Source organism: Apis florea, unplaced genomic scaffold, assembly GCF_048593485.1.
Source record: "Apis florea isolate Af1SG1 unplaced genomic scaffold, ASM4859348v1 contig_1789_pilon, whole genome shotgun sequence".
NCBI lineage: Eukaryota > Metazoa > Arthropoda > Insecta > Hymenoptera > Apidae > Apis > Apis florea.
In genome coordinates this window covers 3,682,268-3,709,556 of record NW_028256481.1, presented here as the reverse complement: position 1 = coordinate 3,709,556, position 27,289 = coordinate 3,682,268, and the positions used below count along the sequence as shown (strand labels likewise).

At 32.9% G+C, this 27,289-nt stretch overlaps 1 protein-coding gene across 5 annotated transcripts in view; it reads left to right on the top strand.

Moving 5' to 3' along the window:
* The window catches only part of Tet (tet methylcytosine dioxygenase-like), a 178,030-nt gene that overhangs the window by 112,107 nt on the left and 38,634 nt on the right, over nt 1-27,289 (top strand). Inside the window, exon 1 of one of the 5 annotated variants that reach the window (XM_086910117.1) lies at nt 5,917-6,497. The exons of the other annotated variants lie outside the window; for them this stretch is intronic. The gene's annotated coding sequence lies outside the window, so the exon portion shown is untranslated. Of the gene's footprint in view, nt 1-5,916; nt 6,498-27,289 lie in introns of those variants that run through there. 5 annotated transcript variants of the gene reach the window in all.

Genomic DNA, 27,289 nt, shown 5'->3' with positions numbered 1-27,289 from the left:
ATATGTAGATAGCTTATGGTAATTGCTCGACAACGGTAATTAAACACGGAGGTAAAAATTTTATCGAATGAACAAAGACGTATTCTTTCCAAAGTTTTAGCTAAGAAACTTGTAACTCGACTTATAATCCGATATTCGAGTGAATATAGAGAGGAAACAAATGGAATTTCTAACATATGTGTTCAAGTGATGATGAGAAAGTGATGTCGGTTGGTTTCGTGAAAAATAAGTTAGATCGAGGATCTTGGAGCAAGAAGATCTTGGGCATATATATGTTTTTGATTATTTTTGAATTATTACGTATGCAATGCGTGCAGAAAAATATTCTGCATCATTTTGATGCAGGTTTTCTTTCGGATGAAAGATAAGTGATTTATTGCAGATTGAATCTGTCATCGTTACTGTTTTATGTAATATGAATAATGTTATTTCTTTTTTTTTTTTTTTTTTTTTTCAATAAAACAACAATAAATCAATAAGTTGTGTGTTTTATTGTTCATTGTTAACGAAATAACAATTTTTTTTAATTTTGCCTCAAAGATTTATCGAGTCAATTATTATTTATATATATTTTTGATATTACATTTTCTTTTTAACATTAATTTAAAGTTAATGAAAATATAAAAACATAATAAAAAAATATAAATTCCAATTGATAATATATTCAGTTTTTAAATTATGAGCAAATTTTGTAAAAAATATTATCTACTACTATTTTTTTTATATTTTTCGAGAATTTATATATGTATTAAAAATTTTATCATTTATCCTTAAATGATATTTAAAATTCTAATAAATTTGATAAACACGTACTTTTAGTTAGTTGAATTTTGAAGAGCATAGAAAATATTTCACTTGTTCCTTCTTTAAATCCATAATATAACCGCTTGAGAATACAGATTATTCTGTATTACCTATAACTGTTAACCTGCAACTGCTTAACCCACATTGATTTCTAAGCTGCGATAAAAGTAGAACGCTTTGTAAACATAGAACACCGGTATAATAAATTTATCATGGATGATGATGTACGATTTGTTTGAAATTGCTTGTCTTAACGGGGTCAAAAACCGAGTAATGTTATTTACCAATAATTTAACATTATATTTCTCAAATTAAATTTATATCGAAATTAAGATCGAATAGGAAAATTCAAAGTATTGTATGGATTCGCCATTCTTGGCAAATTTATCATATAAATAAATTATACTTTTCATCGAAGAACTCTATTCCAATCTAAAATTTTCTTATCCAAACTCATGTTATGTTTCAGCCAACATTTGTCACATTGTGGCAAATCAAAAATTATCTAAATTTATATTACATTTCACATCGCATTAATCTCATATTATATCAAACTTTCGTATCATTTAAAAATTAAAAAAGCCCTCATTCATGATCGATAATATTTTTAAAAATAATCGACGATATTTCAATAACAAATACAATATTTAAATAACGATATAAGATATTTTTATTCCATTTTTATTCAATTTTTCTCGAAGCCAAAAATCAACATTCTATCATTACACTGAAAAGAAAGAATAAAATATGTTAAGGATCCTGTCGAGTATCTTATTTTTCTCTTGGCACGAGACTCGTTAACCAAGGTAGTCGGAGGGGGGGGGATGATTCTCAAGGACTAAACCGCGATTATCTCGAGTGGCAGAAGCGATTTGGCAAACGCGGAAGCACGGAACCGCAGAAGGGGGGCGGTTTCCTTGAAAGGAGAGCAGCGTGGACAGGGTAGCTTCCGGAGAGGTCAGAAGGGCGTTATTCAACAGCGGCAACGCGACCAGCAACAAGTTGCAGCGACGGTTAATAAACGAACCATCCACCCACCGTTTTAGATATCTACGTCTAACATGAGTTGCACTTTCGAACCTGTAATTTCTCTAGTTCCTTGTTTCTATCCCATTAGTTATTTTTAACTTGTGTTAACCTGATGGTGTAAATCGAGAAAGGGGTGATTTCACGTGGAAAAATAATTAGTGGAGTGGAATTGTTTCGCTCAAGACTCGAGAGATTTTAATATGGAAGTTCTTAAAATTTAATGCAGTTTCTTTATCGTTTTTCATCAAAACGAGTCTGTCTGTGTTTCACTTCATTTATCATGAAAAAAAAAAAATAAAATAAAATTAGTAAAAATAATAATGAATAAAATAAAAAGTTTGATATTAAACAAATAATATTAACTCTATGCAGAATTAAGGAGATAATATTGCTTAAAATAAAAGAAATTAAGAAACAGAGGTTTTGTTTTTGATGAAAAATCAAATTTATCAAATATGTATAAATTTGGATAATTAGAGGATAGATATGATTGGGTGATCAATAGAGAGCTATCAAATCGTAACACGTTAATTAGCGAACGTATACATAGTCAGCGATTAATCAGATACGATCTGTTACGATCCAAACGGATAACAATTAATCAAATACATACATATTCGATAAATTTTCGAATTCAATTTTTGTCAAAAATAAAACCTTGAACGAAAAAGTTTTTGTTTCACTTTTTTACCTATTTTAAAAAAATATATATAAAATAGCACGTAGAAAAATTATTTATCAGCAATAAAGAATGATAACAAATAATGAAATAATAAATTCAAATCAAAAAAAACATGTAAGATAACAAATGGGAGAAACAATATTTTGAAAATTTCGATTTTTCCTTTTTTTCTTTATATCGACGAGTTATCTGAATTCTTTCTTTCTCGTTTTGTGAAAATGGGCGAGAAAACGTGGTTGAAGGGATCAATAGAGCGTCAGGAAATCGCAACGTGAATCGATGAAGCATAAAAGGGGAACGAAGGAAAGTTATATACACAGTTAATTGAGTGTTATGGCACACGATCGCTGATGCAAGCGAGTCGCCTTGACGAGCTGGAACAATTAAAATATCGATGTCGTGAAAGGGAGAGGTCTCTTGCCCCAGTCGTTTTTTATTTGCTCGCGAGGCGGCCAATGGCCCCGTTCATAGGTTAACTGTGGTCCAATTTTATTTATTTTTTTTTTTTTTTTGAAATACCAATGATAGTTATACATATTCGTAATAATATTTGAAATATCGATTTTTGATCAAAAGTTTACGAGGGGAAAAATTTTTCGATATATTCTTTCTGTACGATAATTGGTGATGATACGATACGAGGTGATTTTACGTGTAAAAATTAAGACGAGAAAGAGTAAAATTTTTTCGTTTGAGATTTCGTTTTGAGAAAATTGAATTTTAATGTCATTTATCAAAATTGATCAAAGAGAATTTGATTAATTTCCGATTGAATACAAGTGATTTCTTTGTAGAAGGTTATTTTATTTGCAAAAAAGTAAAAAGTGTAGAATTAAATTTTTTTTTGTTTAAATTGTTTTTAAAAAAAAATTAAACAAATTAGATTAAGTTTGATAAATTTAAAGTGAAAAAAATGATAATTTAAAAAAAAATTTCATTTATTTCGCATTAATCTCTTTATAAATAATTCATTCGTATCCAATCATATATTGATCAAATTTATTCGAAAACAAATTTTCAAACAAAAACTTTTTATCTTTTCTTACATTTTTACATTGATATTTATATTAAGAATCATCTGTCCGCATGAATCATTAATTATTTTGTATTTACTATGAGATTTTAATGTTAAAAGATAATATAAGATAAAACAGATCGAACGAAAAGAATTAAAATCCAAAGTGGTGGTTTTGGAAGATTGCTATGGCAACCTGCTGGTGATGGCGGTGACGATGATGCCAATGACAAAGACGGAGAAAGAATTTCGAGCGCATTATCCCATCTAGCGATGACAATATACGATGATGATTATGAGGAAATGAGCAATATCACAGATTCAAGAGAGTTACATGATTCTAGTAAAGATATGCATTGAAAAAAATAAGAAATGATAAACAGAGATGAAAGAATAACGATAGATTTGTAATGGAACGAAAAGAACATGATAGAAATTATGTAAAATATTAAAAATATGAAAGAGGAATGCGGAATTGATTATATAACTTTTATTATATGAAAAATATTTAAAAAATATGAGCAAGAGCTAGTATACATTAAATGATTATTCATTTCCTCGTGAATACATTCATATTTAGATTAATAAGTGGTGTAGCAAGTAGGGATATAGTTAAGTAATAGTGTAGTACTTAAGTTCTATTTATGATGTAATCTTCCAAGGCATTCAGTCGTCACATTGTAAATTGTGATGAATGCACGCTCATATAATAATCATTATTAATTAATTCTCCTAATATTTGCTGACTTAAAAGTATAATTTAAAAAATTCTTTTAAATTTCTATTTGCTCCCTTGATCATTTCCTTGGATAGAGAAAAATAGGTTTAATACTTTCATGAAAAAACCTAAAGGTTTCTCGCAGAAATATATATCGATATATACACAGTTTGCAAGAATATCGTTTCCATCGCTGGAGTTCTCTCAATGTTGGAGTACGATTGGTGGGATTCCGTATGGGAACCCAGCAGGGGGAGCGAAGCAGCAAGAAGGGGGAAACGAGAAAAGTGGGAGGAAGGGAGAGAGAAGTACAGAACGCGTAGGAGACTCTCTCAGCCTTTCAGAGGGAAAAGGAGGATATGAAACGAAGATAAAACGAAACAAAAACGAAGGAAAACAGCGATGACCAGAAGGGGGCAGAAATGGAAATAGGAAGGGAAAGAGAAGGAAGAGATCGGGGAAGAAAACCAGAGGGAATGAATCAGAAAAAGGGACGGAGATAGAAGTTGAACAGTGAACAAGAAATAAAGAGAGAGAAGAGACAAAGAGGGAGAGAGAGAGAGAGAGAGAGGAACAAATGGTGAGGGAAGCGCGAAAGCGGAGCGACACGGAAAGGCACGAACGGTTCCGAGCGACGTGTGACGAGTTGCAGCTCAGAGGCGCGCACTTGACGCGCTGTTGGCCTGACTTTGAACGACAGTACGAGCCAATGAACCTAACCAAATCGACTTCTTTGGCCCATTTGTTTAATTTTCACGAAAAGATATTACAAACGAAAATAATATTGAACGTGAAAGAAATAAAAAAAAGATAAAGATAAGAAGATAAATAAAAATCTCAAAATAGAATCGATCGACGAAACTTTTCTCTTCTACCATTTCTTCTAAATCAAAAAAAAAAAAAAAAAAAAGAAAAAAAAACAGAAGAAAGAATATCGCGAAAAAACGCGACGCTTTAAAATCAATTCAATGGAAATCAATTCTCATGAGATAGAGTCGCGTCCCGCCCTTCAAAACTTCACGAAGATCAACTCTTGTCATCGCGACGCTCTTTCCTTCCGTCCTTCCTCCTCGTGGTTCCGGGGTGTGGCGTGTGCAAACGGTCCGCGCATCACGCTCGTGATAACTGCCCCCAACGTTGTACGCGCTTTTAATAGCCCACGACAGGCTGTTACCAGTGTTATGACACCGCGGGACCAGTGTCGAGTTCACGTAGCCAGTGTCGCTGGCCGCCGGAATTCGTGATAGCGCGTCCACGATAAGAGGGACAGGGATAACCTCTCGCGTTGAACAAAGAGGGGAAGGGAGAAAGAGAATGCTCTGAAAAGGAGAAGGAAAGCGATACGAGAACGAGAAAAGGATAGATCGACAAGGGGAAAGGGGAGGGAGGGAGGAGGGAATGGGGGGAGGGAGAGTATACTACTTTATATGTATAAATGTCTACACACAGACTGCGCATACACGTTCAAAGCACACAGAGCAGTGCACTGACGCTGAAGGGGGTAGAGTGGGAGGGTGGTGGCGGAGGAGGCGGGGGAGAAGAAGCTAGAGAACGGCGGGAAGAGGAGGGGAGGGCAGTAAAGGGGGGGAGGAGCGCGAGTGAGAAGGAGCGAGGGACAGCAGGGAGGGAGAATAGGCGAGGAGGGCTGCAGAGGGCGGAGAAGCGTCCCACGGGAGTTTTTCGGCGGATCGCTGCGCGTCTAGTGTGATCTCTCGCGAGTAGTGGACTCGATCGATCTTATTGACGGTAGCGAGCAAGCGGAGCGGAGCAGTCAGTGCACGGTGAGAGCTCCGTTCGGAAGATCGCACACGAGGCTCTCTCTCTTTCTTTCTCTCTCTCTCTCTTTTCTCTCTCTCTCCTTCTTTTTCTCCCTTCCCTTTTATCACTCTGTCTTTCTCTCTCTGTCTATCGGTGTGTCGTGCATGTTCCTCGGTGTGTTCACGGTTGTTTCACGAGCGAGAAGCATTCGCCGGGAAGCCGAGCCGCGCGATTACACGCGATAAGTACGCCTCCGCTGAAGTTTCGCGCAGTGATTCCTCGAGATTGAAATTCCTGTAACAATATCGCGTGTTTTAACAGAAAACAATTTTTTTTCTTAGTGATTCAGTGTCTGTCTCTCTGTGTGCCTATCTCTGTGCGTGACAAAAAGTTGTAGCAGCAACGTGAGAGTTCGACGAAGAAAATCCTATTGGGATAATATAAAGGAGAACGCGATACGATCGCTGCGTGATCCACAACAAGACGCCAGAGTGAGTTTCCCGCTCTTTATCAACCGAACCGTATGTCGATTCAATTGTCGATTACCGCGAAACGAGCTCTCGCGAACCGGTATATACTCCCGTACATGTACAATATAACAACGTGTATCGTTTCAATTGAAGTCCTTGGATCCTCAAGGCAACTTAGAGAGATGGCAGACGCGCGATAAACCTTTACGGATGCATACGTAGCGCATGTAGACGATTTTTCTTAATCCTACGAATTTATTTTAATTTTATCGCGATCGACCGAAAAGAAAACTGATTCCCTTTGCTTTTCGATTCGATCTTCTCTACCTACCGGTACACAGAGCTGGAAACCTCATTCGCGCGCTTTTATCGCGATATACAAATATCAAACGCTTGGAAAGTAGAACATTAGAAATACCATCACATTTTTTTTGCCTCTTATTTGTCTCTTACGATTTCAAACTGACTTTCAATAAATTAAATTGAAATCTTACGTTTCGTTTCGTTTACATTATTTAACACGATTTAACACGAGTTTTCGGTTCAATCTCGAACGACCTTCGAGTTTAATCATGTCCCTTACTAAGATGCGTAGCAAATAACGAACCTAAACGATCCATCAGCGCGCGAATCGTTCCGTTGGTCCGTGAAACGCGACGAGTTCGCCGCATACCGCACGGCCAAGGCAATGAAATTACATAAGCAAGAAATTTTTGGCGCGCTCGCTCCTTTTTTTCTTCCTCCAAGGACCAACGCGAAGCGCGAAAAGGCGAGTCCACACGAAGCACGCGTGTGTTACGCAATTGTTCGTCTATCGTGCGGATAGTGGAATTCAGGTCAGGCGTCGTGTGTCCTATTCGCTAGCTCAGCCGTCGAAACATCGCTAGTTCGAGGCATCGATTCTTCCTTCGTGACTACGAGGCACGATCACGAAGGAGCCGATGGAAAAAGGGCAACGAGATTAGAAATGAATCCTGTTAGCTGGAAAACGAATTACGACGGTAATGCTCGTAAACAACGATCATAGATCCTTATCTCGCAATACAAGGATTATTTATGCACCGCATATATAAATTCAAGACAGCGTAACGGAAGAATAGATACGATCTCTCTCTCTCTCTCTCTCTCTCTCCTCCCCCCTCTATCCCAGTTTTCCCCACGCGGGGAATTGTCTTAGATGGTGGAAACACGTGTGATTGGTTGCGAAAAAGCGCGGGAATCGATTGATTATAATTAACTTTTACAGTCTTATATAACCAAATTTATTTTTTTTTACGACTAATCAATGAAATTATAAATCGAAACAAGTTTTTTTTTTATTCGAAAAATTTATTAGATTCCTTGGTTTAAAATAATTTTAAATTTTAAAACCAAATCTTAGTCAAGATTTAAAAAAGTCTTAGATAAATGATGTCAAAGTAAAATCATCGTTATAAAGAATTATTGAATATCTTTCCCTCTTCGTTTAACAAAATGCAAAAAAGAGGTACAATAAAAAATGTATATTGTCACGAGAGGAACAATAAGCCAATCACCAATTCCAATCACCAGCTCCAAATTATCCTCAATCGAAAAAACGTCTCATCTATCATTGTCCTATTGTGAGAACGTCTTATCCGTGAATTTCACGCGAGTTTAGCGATTTAGTCATCGATTCATTCGTGGACGATGGAAGGCGAGGAGAGTGGAACGGCGGCCGTGGTCGAAAGCGGTCATTGGCCACGCGGGTTTCGCCACGTGGGTTGACAGATTTTCATTCAGCCTCCTCTTTTCTAGAAATAACCGGTTCGAATGAATGGAGCCGTGCATTCCATCCGGCCGAATCGTGGTCGACTTTTCAGCGGTCGACACGAAGGAAGAGGTTGCCTTTCCTTCGATCACGTTCGTCGACCACGTGGCGCACGAGCTATCGACGAGTTAAACGACGAGAATCGATCGATACTTTTCCTTTTTTTTCTTCGAGATAAATAAATCGCTTTGTCGAGACGTTGCTCTCGTTACGAGTCGCGAAACGTTGAACGATCGACAAAAGACGCGGGAAACGTGTGTCTGTGAATGGGAGTGAGTTATCAGCCTGTCAGAATGATTGATGATAAGAACTTATTACGAGCATTTATCGCGATTCTGATAAGGGGATAGAAACGAGCGTAACTCGTTTGGATCTCGTTTGAGGTATCCCTTGAGGGGTTCGCGATTTCGATTAACTTCTGTCTCGCGAAGTTGCGTGTAAACGTGTGTCCAGGGATTGATAGAAAGAAATTCTCAATAGATTAAGCGATTTTGAGCGATTTTAAGCAAACTTGCGCGATTTATTTATTCCTTTTTTTTTATCGTGAAATGAGATCAATTTTTTATTTGTTTCGACTTTTGCACGATTCGAAATTGTTGCGAATATGACGAAAAAAATCGAATGCGATTTTTATTGATTTTAAACATTGTTAGATTAGGTTATTACATGAAATTGGGTTAAGCTCGCTGACTCGGCTGAGGATTGATTTATTGTTATTGCAAGCACGCGTTGGATACTTGTAAACCTAAATCAACATCTGATAATGTTTAATCTACATTTGTGTTAGATTTCAATTTTTTTTTTTCTCTATTTAATGAAAATATCAATTCTTCAAACTTTCTAATTGAAATTTTATTTTAACAATTCGAAACGATTTTCTCAAAATTGGGAAAAATAGGAATAAACTAAATTTATTGAGATCAGTAATTTTATATAAAAATAATTTTGTTTTTCTTATGTATCGACAAATATTTTAAGAATATATTCTACGTGAAAAACAAAATTATAGATCATCCTAACTTAACTTTATTTCGTTCTCAAACGATTAAATCTCCTAACAGTTTGAGAATTCAAATTAACCGTGCATCCATTCACTCAAGGCTCTTAACTCTTGTCTTCCTTCCTTTCCCTCTCGCAACAACGTAATACATCACTTCATCAAACGTAATGAAAAAGAAGAAAAATCCCCTCTTAACGCTGTTTAAAAGGGAATGGAAAAACGTGTAATGAGAGCGTGGCCAATCGAAGGTAGGAGGTTTACCTATGCCAATAAACGGCCACGTGTTCCAGCACGTGGTGTTGGGAATGCTTCGAGGGTGAATCGAGGGCCTAACAGCGGCTTGCCGTGCAGCCCAGGTGGTCCTTACCCCCGGGCCATCCTCAAAGAGGCCAAACCAACCACGGAACATCGAACCTCGTCCGCTCCGTCTAATCGATGATCGACGTTTAAAAAGACTCATCATCAAATTTTTTTCCCTTTCTTCTTTCTTCCCGTTTTTTCCCGTTTCTTCTGGAAGAATTCGTCGATTCGTCTATTCAAGTCGGCCCGTCGAGTAAAAAAAAAAAAAAAAAAAGAAGGAGAGCGAAACGATTCCTCTGCGCGCCTAAACGTCTAAACTTCCGGCCGAATCGGTAATAAATGGGGCGGGTGCATGCTGGTATAATGATATAAAGACACGGTATACCTCGTGAATTCAATCCAATCCGCGAACCATTCGAGAGGAATTACGCGGATTGGAACGAGTTTTTCTCTCGATCTCGAGAGGGAATATCGGTTCGATATCGTTTCACGACGATTCGAAACGTGAGAAATGTCAATAATTTTTCAGAAACGCGCATTAAAAAAATTAATTTCCTTCGAGTTTTAATTGGATTTTATTCCTTGCAAATGTAAAATAGGATAAATAACGATATACGAGTGGAGAAGCTCGGTGGGAAAATGATGATGTTTCTTCGGGAAAAGAATGCAGGGGAAAGGAGGGGGGACGGAAAGTAATAAAAAAAGAATATATGCATACTGATGCATAAAAGAGATTGATTTACGTTAGAACGTTTAAATTAGGAATTCATCATACGATGAATTGATTCGTTTGAATAAATAAATGTATTTACACTTATTGAATGATTCTGAATTTTGAAACGTATGTATCGTAAATTTTAACGCGAGATTGTTTCTGTCTTTTACCAAAAGTTTACAGTGTTTAGCATTTTTAGCAAAAATGAAGATTTTGAAAAAAAAATTTCTCTTCCCTGAAATTTATTTATTTATATTTCAAGTTGAAGCAGCAGATATGTCGAAAATGTAGAACGACGATTTCGCAATACAACGTTTTCGAATAAGTCAATTGTGAAATTTTAAACGCACTTGCATATTGATTATCTATTATAGATTATCTATAATATGAATCTCTTGATCGTACGTATCTAATTGAAATGAAACAGAGAATTTATAGTTTAATTAAATAGATATAATGAAATATTAATTCAAGCCGTGATTTATAAATTCAAGTAGAATGATTAGAATGGAAAGAAATATATTCAAGCGAATTTCCCTTCCTTTCGTACGTATTTTAATCGATTCTCTCGAAAATAAAGTCTTATGAAAAATTATCGTACGAGGAATCATTCTTTTATTTTCACGTATGTTCTTCAATCTGATATTTCTAATATTTCATATCATTTAAGAAATTGCTTGATGGATAGCTACACTAATTAAAAATATAATAAGGCATTGATATTAACATATAATTAGAACATTAGCAAAGAATGAAACACAAATCATTTCGACGAAAAACGTCACGAAACAAAAAAAGAAAAATAATAATAATAATCGATTCATTCATTGCGAACAATTCATTGGGTAATTATCGAACAATAAATTCATAAATATGGTCAGAAATCAGATAAAAACGTTAGATCGAAATCGAAGTAGAATATCCAATGTTTCGTTTTTTTTTTTTTTTTTTTTTTTTAAGTCACGGTTGAACGCCACACAAAGATTTTATCTGAGATCTAATATCACGATTTAGCTTTTGCTCGTTGGAATATGGTAATTAGCAACAGAGGAACGAAGTAAATGTTTTATGAATAGATACTAAACTGTTACTTCGATGTTTTCTGCATTTTTTTTTTTTTTTTTTTTCGATAATTAAAATTCTGCATTTACAAGAAACGTAAAAGTGAGAAACGATACGTATTATGAAATATTTAACGAATAAAATAAATCTTTATGCAAATTTCACTTTTTTGAGTTAATATATATGTAAATATAGATAAATTTGCATAAGCATTTATTTATATCAGATGTAATGCACTCTGACAAGATTTGAATCTAATACTAATTTACAAATTAATAATTCAATAAGAAACGATACACGAAATCAGTATTCGTTTAAAATACAATTTATTACAAATTATTCTGTTCCAAAATATTTTGGCTGCTATAGGATCGAATATACATATTTTTTCTTAACACGTGTACGAATCTGACTCATAATCCGAACCATTTTTATAGATTTTGACTCGATATTTTGATTAGTTTTCTACCTCTTTTTTTTTTGTTCAAAATAGCTTCGTATTCAAAAAATTTCTAATAAAAATTTCAATTTCAGTACGCTTGTACATATTTTTTTCGAATTGTCAACATCACAGAAAAACGACGACGAAATAGAACACTCGCTCGCTTAAAATGCGTATCTCTTCCACGAATGGAAGGAGCCGAATCGGCGTGTTGAATTTGATTTTATTATCTCGGCAACTCGGGATCCCAATTAATCACGACTAGCCACGCTATCACAACGCTCGGCATCAACATCTCCCCCCAAAAATAGCACGAGTGATAATTTTTTAAAAGAAGAAGAAGAAAAAAAAAGCGGACGCTCGGGGAATAACTGGTCATGATAAAAACATGAGTATTAAAATTCCGATGAATGGCGACAGAGTGAAACGATCAAAAAAAAAAAAGAAAAGGAAGAAAAGAAAAAAAAGAAACGAGAAAAATGGCGCGAAGCCCGCGACCCACGAAATTCATGGACGCTCGGATCATTGAATCTCCACCTCTCCCCTTAATGAATTTCCGCGCTCAGTTTCAGTCGTTAAGGCCAGGATGCGCTTTTACTTATGCCCGTCATTAAAAAGCCGCGGTACGTGGCGCAGATAAAGGGAGAATCCGTCGTTCGCCTTTTCTCTCTCTCTCTCTCTCTCTCTCTCTCTCCTTTCTTCTTTTTTATCCTTTTTTTTTTTTTTTTTTTATTACCGGCTGTGGCCTGTTCCGTGGCTCAGGGCAGATTTATTTCCGACGAGATAGTCGGAAAAATGAGCTCGCGAACAGAGAGATGCAAATGCGCTTCTGGTACCGCCTCGCCGTTAGAAAAATGAACCCCTGGCCGGGGCTCTTTTCCCCGGGAAGAGGACTCGAGCCGACTCTTTGAAGTGGCTCGCCAATCTCCCTTTTCCTCGTTCGATCAACGCCGATGGAGAATCGTCAATCGAGTGTATGGGGTGTCGAGCGAAAAAGAGAAAAAAAAAAAAAAAAAAAAGAAAGAAAGAAAGAAAAAAAGGATAGGAGGGAGGGGATTGGTCGGATCAATTTTTTAGTTTTTCGATTTTTTTTTTTTTAATAAATTAAAAATATGCGAGATTGTACGTAGAGAATTTGGTAAGATTTATGCAGTATATTCGATATGCAAGTAATTAAAAAATGTAATAATAATTAAAGCATTTTAATGTTTTTCTAAATATTCTTTCATTAGCCAGCTCTATGGTCGCTGATTGATAAATAGGAAGTTAAAAAGATATTAATTAGTAACTTAATCTTAGTGGTAATAAGGTAATAGAATATCAAGAAAGTTGGTGTTGTTATTAGAATATTAATTATCTTCTGTGTCCTTTGTATTTTAATAATAATAGATTTTTTTTTTTTTTAGATTAATTATGCATAAATTATGATATATATGTAATTATAAATTTCAAACGAGACTTAAAAATTAATTTTCTTCTGATAATGAAATAACAATTTAAATCCTCTTAATAGGAAACAAGAAAACTTTAGATTATGAAACAACGAAAGATGCAGACTATAGAAAATCATTTAGAAACTTTTAACTCAATTAACTCCAAACGCTCATTTCGGCTTTAATATTCTCCAGTGATCTTAAATTATTTACAGCATAATATAAAAGAAATATTATTGCAATAAATAATCTAATAACAAACTTTAAAATCATTTAAAAATTTATACGTTGTAAAAACAAAATCTTCTTCTAAAAAAAAAAAAAAAAATTTACTTACATAGCCCATTTTTTAAACTAATTAATAACTCGTCAACAACGTGTAATTACGATGTCAGAGACAAATAAACAGCATAATAGAAGTCATTTCTTTCTACTGTGTTTCCGTGATATAACACACGTGCAATATTCTTAACAATTAGTCAACTTATTTATATATAAACCCAATCAATCTTCCTTATTCGACAATGTGAATTTTTAACGCAATTATGAGCGCTATTCTGAGGGCCAAATATTTTTTAGTTAGTTATACGCGATAAACGTAGAACAAGCATATGATATATACGTATGTATGAAAAATATACAAAGATGTAAGAAAAATATACATAGAAATATAATATAAGAAGTGGAACTTTTTATTATTCTCATTTTCATTACTGTATCTCAAAATTGTTGCAAATATAAAAGTTGTATAATATATATTTTTTTAATAATCAGCAGTCTAAAAATAAATATTTAAAAGTAAAATATAATAATGAATTTTTCTTATAGTATAAATATATGAAAACCATATCAAATGTGAAAATTTTCAAAATTCATAATAAACATAAGTGCGTGAACTATTAATATAAAAAAATGTAATATAAAAAATTAATAATAGGTTTTAAGTTATTATATATGGTAATAGCTCAGTTACAATATTTTACAATTTCATTTCTTTTAATGGCGTTAGCTGATATTTTATTTATCGTTAAAAAATTAATTTATATGGCAAAAAATTCGATATCGATGCATATCTAATTGCGACTTTTCTTTTGCATTTTCTACTTTTATTGGAAATTTTGGCAATAAATATTTTGTTCATTATTTTCTTCAATAATGAAATTCGATCCAGATCTCGATTAACGATACGTTCTGTTTCCCCGAACTTTCGGCATTTTTTTAAAAATATCAAAAAACACATTCATAAAATTCATCTTTATTCATTGCAATAATTGAATTGAATTGTAGAAATTCGAAATATAAATTGCTATATCTAACTCTCAATTATTAATTCAAGGTTGCAAAAATATAATTTGATCTGGTCTATAATTAGCATTGATTACACAGTCCATCGCAAAAGTATTCGCATCCTACATTACATTTATCTGATATTATTAAATGTTTGTATCTATGTAGAGGATAAAATTGTTATGCGTGAATTTAATGAAAAATTTTTTTTAAATAAAAAAAATAAAAATTTCTATACAGTTATATAAGGAAATAAAATCTAAGCTCTTTCGATATAATACTACAAAATAAAACATTTTTTACGCAATTGCACGCGTTTTTTAATTTTTAACGCTCCATCGTGAAAAATATATCCAGATGAAATTATATGAAAAATTGGAAAAATTTCTGATTGATTAGTTTTTGATTGATTCCTGACTCTGCCTCAAAGGGATTTCCTGTCAACGGAAAAAAAAAAAAAAAAAAAATTGTTCGCAAAGTTTCGATAAACTTCGGTAAAATTGGAATTTTCGAATAAGATGAATTTCTCTGTAACGTGAAATATGAATATTTTTTTGCAACCTGTATCTATGGCTATTTGACTAGATATTATTGTTATCGACGCTAATGATAATGATAAGAGAATTTACTGAATTTACTGATTATATAACCGTACGTATATTCACAATAACATTTGCAATATATCCATGCACACGTATCCTTAAATATTTAAATATAATGCAAAATGTATGTATGTATGCACTGTGCGAAAAATGCAAAATTGAAAATCATGCATCAATTGTGTTTCCGTCCCATTCTAGTTGCTTCACTTCCCTCGTAATAACACGCATTTGCATAAACACGCGTAATCTAAGTATTTTCTATCCTATCAAAACTATGTTACAAATTACAAATTGTAACGTAACGTTGATGATCATAGAGTAGTAGAATTCACGATATCGAGACACGGTATATTGTGAAATTACACATATCCTTTGTCCAATTCGCGGTACGCAATTTTCATATAGAATTATCGATCACGAAGAGAACGTTCACGACTCAAATGTGAGTAACTAATGAGGTGGTTCTCCATTCTGTTTCAACTAGATTTATATTATGTAATATTCAGATGGTGCAACTCCAACGGAAATCAAGATATAAACTTCATCGATAATAATTTCTAAATGATAGATTATTCGAATACATAAAATATTATAGAAGTTATTATAGATACTTCGATTCGTGTATAAGAAAATAAAATGACGTTAAGAAAAGAAAATGCAGAAAAATTACAAATTCAAAATTAGACGACAAAGAGAGAATTTTGCATAATTTTAATACGAAAATTAAAATTGCTAAATTGAAAAAAAATTGTATTTTTAAATCTGCATTAAATGATAATTGCGGTTGTAAATTCGAATCCGAGTTCACAAAGATCGCAAAAATAACGCCTCTTATGAATATCGTTATATCCAATAAATATTCTATTCTTTATGATATCATAAATATAGCAACATTTAAATTTAGAATGTAATTCAAAAAGTCCCAAAGTTCCATTCAATGATAAATGTATGATACAATTGATTCTCAGACCATCATTAAAAGTGTTGAATTTGAGAGAAAAAATTAATTTATCGATCGTCACAAATCTTTCGGATCATACTTTACAAAGAAGAAAAAGAAGAAAAAATATCGTTTGTTTCTTGGATCAAAAAATCTCATATCCTGACACTTACTTACATAACCTTCCTTTATTCGATCATCATTCGTATTGTTTCAATGTTACTTGCCATTCTTTTTCTTTCATCGGAATATTCGAAAATTGGCTGAAACAATGGAGCAAAATTATAAAAATAATGATATTATTACGGAACGAATTAATCGAATATTTTGATTATCCAATGATCGATATATCTAAAAATTAATTCACTTAATCAATAACAAACATATATTCCTCCACACTAATTACGTATACAAATTTGCTTCATCCCGACAAATCTTTTATCCAACCAAAACAATTTGTCTCCCCGTTGTAAATGATAATTTCATTCTTTCTTAAGACACAAGAAATTAACCTCTACCACGGCAAACACCACGTTCGAGTCGAAATCAACGGATCCCACCTCGCGAAATTTCCCAACGTACGCGCGAAACGCGTCTTCCCTTCCTCCTCCCCTCCCCCACACACAAACGCGGCAGATATCACAATTAGAAACTTTTAATTGGGCCGAGAATTTACGAGATGGATACGCCGCCGAGTTACACGTCGAACAACGTCTGTCCTCCCGGCGACGAATTGGCAAGCTCGTGATCAAAACAAACGTACACGCTACGAAACGTGTATACCCTTGTTCCCCCTTGTTTTTAACGACCCGCTCAATGACACACGGTACGTTCACAGACGTGGAACAATAAAATCGTGATGGAGGGATTCGCGCGGCGAGGTTTACGAGCGTGGCTACGGCCGACGTCGTTAGCGGCATCGCGAAACTCATCCTCGACAGCGCGATCGATGAGCGCTTCGAAGCGATCGCGAGTCCTCTAGAAGCTTTCACGGACACGGGCGCGCTCGTGTGGTCGTAAAACACGACGCCGTGGCCCCGTGTCCGTGCCCATTGTGTCCGTTCGTTTTCTTTTTAAACCGTGGTCGCGAATTGTAAATACCGGCAGGTGAGGGACCCCGGTCGATAAAAAGTTCGAGAAGAAAGCGTCGAAATTTTTGTTTGTTTGTTTCGACTTGGAAGGGTAACGGTCCGAATATTCTTATCGATATACGATAGACTTCTTACCATATATCGATGTTATCGTTTACGAAGAAAAGTGGTCAACGGAGTTGAGACATGTTAGAATCTATAAGTAAATTATAGGTGAGCTATTGGAGAATTATGTGTCGTAGTTTTATCTCCATGTTCGTGCTGTTGGCGTGTTAACGATATTGTTTTGAATATCAATCGATGAAATATTGTTGAAATAACAATGTAAGATAAAAATGTATTGTATATTTAAAAATCAAAAATCTAGTATAGTTTTAAAAATTATCGCAATTTTTTTATCTTTTCCTATATACATTTTCCTCTTTCTCTTGAATTATAGAATATATAGAATATTTTCTCCTTTGTATCCAGTGTTCTATGTGCCTTTCACTGTACATTGTTGCCATTAACGTTCGTTGCAAATGTTTTCCCTTCTGAATATATATTTTTATACGTTTGTGAATGCATTCTCTGAATTTTTGAGAAATAACTTTTTTTTTTTTTTTTCGAAACAATAATCAATCAAAATGTTTTCTTGTGAATATTAATATTATACGCATCGAGTGATGGTATTCATAATTAATTCGCATTCATAAACGACCAGATTATAATTTTTGATCATTTCAATTTTTAAATGGAATAAAAATATTCACAGCATCTTTTACGTAACATTTTTTTAACAATGAGTAAACAATATGATCGAGACACAACCAATTTTTAATCATCATCATGCATTAAGTAATATAAAATATTCGCAAAATTTCTATATTTATACATTCGAAAAAGTTATATTAAGATCGGTCCAATGACAGGGATAAAAATATGAGACGTAAGCGGATTAAGCGCGTGGCTTAAGATGTTTCAATGAGAATAAAGAGAGAAGGAAGAAGAAGAAGTGCATAAGTACATGTCTTTCCTTCGCGAAATCATTCGAGAATAATTAGGCGTTCGGCCTCGAGTCGAATCGTTACGTGACTCATTCTCAATGTGAATTAACGAGCGCTATATAGTCGAGAATGAGGGCACTTGGTATTGTTTCTGGGAGAAGTGGAGATATAAATGATTCAAAGTAACGAAACTTGCTTTGAGATTAAGATTTTGTCAAGTAACGAAACGTGGTGTCGTTAGGAAATGATAAATATTTACAAAAAAAAAATATCAAATCCCCCCCCCTCCCCCCGATTTTTTAACATATTGTTGTGAGATCATTACACTGAATAATGTTGTGAAAGTTTTTATTCGTTTATTAAAAAGTTATTAAGGATGATGATTTTTTTGAACATGTTAAAAAAAATTAAAATCAAAATTAGAGACTTTTATTAATAATTATCGTAAAAGTAGCTAAAGTATTTGGAGTATTTGTTAAAACTAACTATTTTATTTTTTGTATATATATGCAAAGTCATTGTAAAAATATATGTAAATATATTTTTACAAAAACGATGTTTTTTTCGATTAGAACTTTTTTTCAAGTAAAATGTTTACTGAGATTTAATGGCGCAAAATTATTATTGATTATTGCGATTGGATAATGTGCAACATATCAAATATTGCATTTATACATTGTTTGCTTATCACAGAATAACGTTATTTCTAAGAAAAATTATTTCACGAAAAATATTTATTGCATGACACAACAATAGAAATGAATCTAAAATTATTTTTAGGATTTAGTTAAAAAAAAAAAAAAAGAAAATATTAAATATAATTCTAAATTAATTATTTTTCAATAATCCAGAACAATAGTATACAATTTTTATTTAAGAAAAAATGAAATTGTTTCTCTGTTTAAGAAACAAAATTTCTTTAGAAAAATAACATCAAACCAAATTTGAAAAATAATTTTATTTAAAAAATTAATATCAATAAATAATTCAAATTTATTTATAAAATTGATTATTCAACTCGAGAATGTTTAAATATGAAAAAGTAAAGTAGATTATGAGCGCATCTAGAGAAATAGAATTTAAATGACAATCATAATATCTACTTTACATTGCATATTTTATTTATTCATTTTATTCTGCTTATCTCGAAATTATCTTATTCCGAATATTTACTTTCGATGTCTTTAATACACAAGTGCATAAATATCGACAGACTGGCGATCGATTAGGACAAAATAATCGATAAAAAAAGGTGCTGCACTACTAAAATATCAATCATATTAAAATATATTATCAAAATATCAATCGAATTAAAATATAATTAAATAAAACAAATCTAACAATTGATACAATAATCGATATACATTTGATGATATGATTTCCAAAATCATCAATTCTATTAAACCCAGAATAATTAGTCAAGGTATAAATACGAAATACATTATATTTCCAAAATATTGTTAAAATAATTAAACATCGAATTCGACAGGATTTTAAAAGCAAAGTTAACAGCGACACAGCGGTTAAAAGCAGCTAGCGTGGATCAAAGCGCGCCAAACGCTTGTAAAGTGGCAGTGTAACGCGATGCAGTTTCGTTTCCTTTCGGTATCACTTTTCGAACAGGCACGGAATCGGTCTCGTGCATCGATAAATTTCGACTTTTATTCTCGTTCAGAGAATAATGGTGGCTCCTTGCTTAAACACAAATCTCGATTTACGAAACCTCGAAGGGGATAAGCTTGGATAAGCTGAAGGAGGCCAACGCGAGGTTTTTCTTCACTCGGCAAAGGATTCTTTTCGTCCATTTCTTTAAACATCGAGTGTCTTCCGCGGGGATGAGCACGAAATTCAATAGAGGAGAGAAGTTGGATGCTCGAGAAGTTTATCGAAGGGGAGAGGAATTCTTCTTCGACGATTGAAAAATATATTTTTGCGGTTGATTTCTTTTCGCGGAGGAGTTTATCTCTGTATTGGATTTATGTGAAATCAAATTGAAATCGGTCGTCTAATATCGAAGGAAAATTTAATCTCTGCAACAGCAAGAGTAAATAAGTAATTAAAAAGTGCAAGCTTGTATTTGTAACGATGAAGTTTAGGAAGGAGTTATTAAAACTTGAAAAAAATTAGTATTTAGTCTTGCTTTTTGTATATTTATCTTTATTCTTATCAACAATCACCGCGACCCTCGATCATAATTAACATTTTAATCAACATTTTTATTATTCGTATCGTTCAATCCTTCGCGAATTGAAGTTACAATTAAATAAAATTAAATTAAGTTTAATTAAGTGATAATACATGTACAACGTTCAATTTTTAGTAATACAATTTTCACGAGATAATATATATTTCTTCGTTACGTAGAAGATATTCTTAACCCAGAACGAAGAATCAAAATATTTCAATGAATTAGACTTCTTATATTATATTTTTTTTGTTATTTAATTTCGTATATCTATTAGTTGTACGTTTCTAAAAGTATATTCACTCACAATGGAAAATGGAGTAGTAAAATGAAAATAATGAATCATATAGATAAAATAAAAATAAAGAAAAATATTGTAATTAATGTGTTGCAATGTATATGTTATATAATTAATAATGTATAATTAAGATGATATTATGTCGACTTTTTTTTTTTTTATTTATAATTAATCATATTTTAAAAACAGTGAACGAGATAAATATTGACTTCTTCGATAAGAAGTTAGTCAACATTAATTTCGATTGGAAATGCAAAGTCTTGCGACCGGACTATCTGAATCATACCGTGACTAAAAGATTAAAGGTCATTAACTCTTGCGTAAAACATATATATATAAATTCTGAATTCAGAAACTATTCTATTCGAAGAGTAATAGTTGGAATTTTTTAAAACAATGCATTCGTTACTCTTTCGATCGATTCTCGAAATCTATATTCGAATAAAGAGTTAAAGAATTATGCGAATATATCGCGTGTGTTAATTGCAAGTTTCTAACAGTTACGAAGAAAAAAAGAATCGTAGAATCTAATGAGAATAGATCTTTGAATTTCCAGTTTCGTTCGATCAGGTTATTAGCAGAATTTAAAAAAAAAAAAAAAAGGAGAAGAAAATTATATTTAAAATGATCTGATTATAATTTAACCGTTTCTTATCTTTTTTATTTCAAAAACTTTTCAGCTAGCTAAAGTCGATTGCTATCGTTTGATTTTTAAACTCTTTGATTTCTTTTTCTCTGATTCAACTCTATAATCATTTATCAGTGATAAAAAATTCTTTGAATGTGAGCATTTGATTCTGGGATACTTAAAAAATATATATATCTAAAATTTTATCAAACTTTGGCAAAACAAAACATTTGTTTTTTTCTTGAATCATTGAAAACATTGCTCCAACTTTTTTCAATTATCAATAATATACAACATTCAAGGTGTTTTTTAATTGAAAGGCTACAAAAATTGATTTATGACACACAGTTTAAATGTTTTTTTTTTCCAAGCTTTTTCAAGATTCGTCAATACTTTTCATTAAAAAAAAATCTTTTTTTTCTTATCCTATAAATATTCTAAAAATATATATATTTTAATATCTTGATTAACGAAAATGTTTGGATAAAATTATAAAATAATATCAAGATAACACATCGTGCATTAATGTACAACAATTTACCGACAACCGATCGATCACAAATACTGTTGTGATTGCTTTTGCTTGCTATAACTGTACATCGCATTAATAAAATATACCGAGGAAATAGTAGGTCAATACGATAACCGTGAGAATGCAATAAAAATTAATTCCAAAGCAGAAGTAACTGTACACACATCGCTCATTAATACGATATATTAAAGAAATAGTAGGTCAGACTCGTAGAGAGAATGCTCCCCAGAAAGAAAGAATTGATTCCAAAAGAGAATTTATTCCTCACGTTTATTATACCTTTATGCCTTTTTTCTCTAAAGAACAACACAGAAATCGAAATCTTCGATGAACGGCGGTGAAAATTGTAACGGGTCATCGTTTCAGTTGTAATTGTCACTCGTTCTCCTGCAAGTCACGTTTCCGGCGAAGCGACACGAAGCGATACACGCTCGAACTACGATTTCACGACGGAAGTAGCGTCGTTCCCGTGGCACGTGTCCCAATCCTCTCTCGCTCCCGCGTCTGGCAGCAGGGGAGGTGATGCCGCATGCTCCACGCCGCGTCGGTTGCGTGACAAGATGCTCGGCGTGAAAGAGAACGAACGAACGAACGAACGCACTTCTCTCTAGCGAGCTCAGCGTGGGCCCGAGACCTTGCCTATTTATAAAGTGTACCGCGTACTTGCGCACGCACGCACGTGGCAGCGTGTAATGTACCGCGGTTCCAGCCATGTCGGCCATGTAGGCACCGGTGGAAAACCGAAGCCCGGCTATCGATAGGCGGCTAGTAATTTCAAACCGTCCCGCAAGGCTAACGTTCCGACACGGAGCGGATTTAATCAGATGGATGAGTGGCGTTAGCCCATATTCCCTCGAATAGATGCAACCAATCGGATTGCAACGAAGAGTTAATCGTTTTGCTCATTTACTCTCTCGTGCGTGAGAAAAAGAATATATATATATAAGTAAATTTTATACAGATACCTCGATTTCTTTTTTTTTTTCTCTACAGGGATATTGATATTATATCCGTACATTTGGTTTCTTTTCTTTTTTTTTAAATTGAAAATTAGAAAATTCTATCGAGGATTTTAATAATAAAGATAAATAAAAGCGTGGATAAATATTTTGTTTCACTCGACGATCTTTGCAACGCGTTTGATGTTTTATGACGAGTGTCCCTGAAGCGGTTAAGCGAAAAATTAGTGGCGTTCCAGATTTTCGAGTAGTTTGATGTGGTAATTATATAAAGAGCGTTTTCAAAATGGTGGAACAATCGGATTAATGGAAAAAGAAAGTGTAATAGATGTACTTTAAATTACAATCTGTGTGTGTGTGTGTTTATAAGCAGTGATTAATTTTAAAAAGTAATAAGAAGAAGTAGATTTTTAATAATCTAATTATAGTTGTTAATGAATTTTCAAATTTAATTTTCTCGAAAAGGGAAATCTTATATGAAAAATATTATTTTTAAGAATTATTTTCATTTCGATGAGGATTTGATGAGGAATAAAAAATGTATAAAAGTGAAATATGTTGAAAGGGAGAAAGATTGTATAATAAATTGTTCCTTCGTACCTCAAGGTTTCAAATGTATTAGAGAAATATAAATAAATAGACGGATTAGAGCGAGTTAGACTAAATTTTTTGACGACCATTCATTCGCGTTTCGGCTTTTGTAGTGTCTGTCATTCATCATGGATTTGAATAGAATCTTCTTTTTTTTAGATATTTTATTGCGACATATCAACAGCGAGAAAAATAATTTTAAGCGGTATTTTTCAATGGCTTTTTGAAAAAATAAAAAAATTTACCATACATAAATTTTTACGAAATTTTTTCTAACCACTATTTTGTTAAAAAATTAAAAATATTCATATAAAGATTAAAAAAAAATTAATGACCGATTTGATTAAAAGAATATAAACAAAAATTTAATTTGAATTTAAATATAATTTATTCGATATCGATCATTTCTTAGATTTTTCGCAAATTAAGCTAAAACATTCCTCCAAATGTTGTAAACCCAATCCAAACTTAATCCAAACCAAAGAATCCAAATTGCATTCTTAAAAAATAATATCAAATAAGTAATACTAAAACTATTTTTACTAGTTATTATTATCATTGTTATATCTCTGAATAAATAAAAGGCTACGTAGTAAATATATATGAATAAAAATTATTCAAAATCATCAATATGTATAATGTAATTTTTTTTTTTTCTTTTTTGCTTACATTAAATTCACACAAATATATTGCAAGATATTTTACCATTGAACCATTTCTAAACAATTACGAATTTTATAACAAAACGTTAAAGAAAAATCTATGAATAAGATACTTCAAAATTATTAATCACTTTTCATCCAATCTCAGATCAACGATATATCAAAGTTAACTCGTAAACTCGATATAAATTAACCACAAAAATCCATCCAATTACAAATAACAAAGCAACAAGTAACGAGCGTTTCCTCTTTCCAACATCCCCTTAAAAAAAAGAAACCTTCGAAAACATGCTCCCCGAACGATTCACGATTCTGCATAGAGATATCCCTCGATAGATGTGAATTATTTTTCTACAAGATCGTCAAGTCGACGAGCAACGACGGACGGTCAAGATTATAAAGAGCTGGTTGTTTATTCGCTGTGGCCGCAGGTTGCCGCAACAGCGGCTCGGCCAACCCCGTCATAAATGTAAATTGAATTCCGTCGCATAAATTTCCTGCGCGCGGCGTATCCAATAAATTCACCGCCCGATACAATCAGTAATATTCTGTACCATCGTCGATCGTCGGATTATGAAACTCTTTCCGTGGAACTTTTCGATTCTTGATATCTGGCGGGGGGAGGGGATGATATTATTCCTCTTTTTGGTTGTTGTTGGTGAAGATAACAGGAGGACAAGGAAGCGTCGACGAGTCGTTAATTAATTAAAAGTCCAAGTTTATTTTACGTGTTTGTGTACGTGATTGTGGTCGGAGCGTTAATTAATAGAATTATCCTTTATTTGATCGTTGTTGAAAATATGAATGAGCAAGGAGGCGTTTATAAATTGCTAATAACGAAGAACAAGTTATTTCGTGTTGTTCGTGTTGATCGGTTCGCGTATTGATGACACTCTTGTAAATAGACCTTGAAACTGTTAGTTTGGCTTCACTTAGTCGCCGTGAAATCAATTGATCGTTCAGGGTTATTTATGTACGCACGATCTTCTGGTCTTCTACCAGTTTTGCTATTCATGTTTGCGTGTATCTGTAATCGATAATGCAAATATAAATCTTACTTTACTATTATTGTAAAGTTAATATTGCCGGGTGTTTATATAATATGCGAGATAGAGTTGTCTCGCTCTAACGCGCTTTTCATTTAATCAACTCTTAATGTTACTTGTGTTTTTTTTTTTTTTTTAAATCGATACTTTTTTTTTTTTACATCAAATTAATAATAATAATTTTATTGTTATTTGATGTAACATACATGAAATTTAATTTTGCCTTTATATATAAATCATTTTTATTTTAATATTTGTGTCATGGTTTTGCGAACAGTGTTACTGAAGACTTTAAATTTCAATCCTGTTCAATATGCAATACAAATCAAATTGATATGGATTTTTGAACAGTTATTTTGCAACGTACAAAATTATCTAAAGAAAGCAAGATTTGAATTTCTATCATCGTAAGAACGGAGACATTTCCACGCGTAAAATAAAAATACACAAATATGAAACAAAAATAGCAAATTAAATTAGCATTATTAAAAGAGCATAAATCTAATCATGATTTCATAGTTATAAGTTCTAAACTATTCATGTTAGAAGGTTTAAATGTCTACGAGGAAGTTTTATAAATTTTATAGCAAATGAAAATACATAATTAATTACGAGATTATTAAAATTAAATTTCTATTATCAAAAGAACGCAAACATTTCTCCAACAGAAGATTAATATTCCTTTCAACTTTTACGAATACCAGAATAATATTCAATAGAGATTGCACGATTAATTAAAAAAAAAATTACTTAAAGTAGCAAGATAAATTTCTATCATCGAAAAACCGCAAACATCCCACGTTCGTTTAATATCACCATTATTCATCGATAAGCTCCATCTATCCATATCCCTTGGAACACCTACAAGAAATTCCTTCCAACTTTTATAAATTCCATAATGATATTCGATGGAAACGCACGATTAATTACAAAAAATTAGTCTATAGATAAATTTCTATCGTCGAAAGACCACAAATATCCCGTGTACTCCTCCTCTATCCGTTTCCACTGAACACCTGTAAGAAATTCCTTTCGACTTTTGTACATTCGATAACAATATTCGAATATAGAAATGCACGATCAATCGCAAACCATTGAAGAAATTAGCGAGATCAAATTTCCATTATCAAAAAGACTCCCTCTATCCGCGTCCCTTGAAGAATAATATTTCTTTCAATTGTTATTTTTAAATTCCACAATAATACTCAAAAGTAGCACAGCAATTAATTAACAAAAATTGCTTGGAACAAAGTAACGAGATTAAATTTCCAAAAAATTCAAATAACGATTCGCATCTCTTGAACATTTACAAAGAATAATATTCCTTTCAACCGTTACTTTTAAATCTCACAACTAACAAAAATTACCTTAGAACAAAGTAATGAGATTAAATTTCGAAAAAATTCCTTTAAAATTAACAAAACTAACAAAAATTAAATTTCAAAATATTTCTTTAAAATCATCGCGATTCCATCGATGAAGGCTCCATTCGCATCTCTTGAACACTTACAAAGAATAATATTCCTTTCAACCGTTACTTTTAAATCTCACAACTAACAAAAATTACCTTAGAACAAAGTAATGAGATTAAATTTCCAAAAAAATTCCTTTAAAATTAACAAAACTAACAAAAATTATCTTAAAACAGAGTAAGATTAAACTTTTAAATTCTATTTCTTTAAAATCATCGCGATTCCATCGATGAAGGCTCCATTCGCATCTCTTGAACACTTACAAAAAATAATATTCCTTTCAACCGTTACTTTTAAATCTCACAACTAACAAAAATTACCTTAAAACGAAGTAAGATTAAACTTCAATATTTCTTTAAAATCATCGCGATTCCATCGATGAACGCTGCATTCGCATCTCTTGAACACTTACAAAGAATAATATTCCTTTCAACCGTTACTTTTAAATCTCACAACTAACAAAAATTACCTTAGAACAAAGTAACGAGATTTCGAAAAAATGAAGAAAAATTCCTTTAAAATCATCGCGATTCCATCGATGAAGCCTCGAACCGTCCGCGTTAGAAACGGGAGGGATAGTGATGGCTCGAGGGGCGTCGTAATAATTGATCAAGTTTGCATCGCGAAGAAGGGGGTTGGTGGGGGCGAGCGGTTATAGCTGTCGGGCAACGGCGCTTGTTGAACTATGGAAACCGTTTCAGCCGGCTCGGCCTACTTAGGCCACCTTGATATTTTTAGCATTAGGGTCACACCGGCGTACGCTCGGCCACCATCCTGCCTGCCTTCCTTCCTT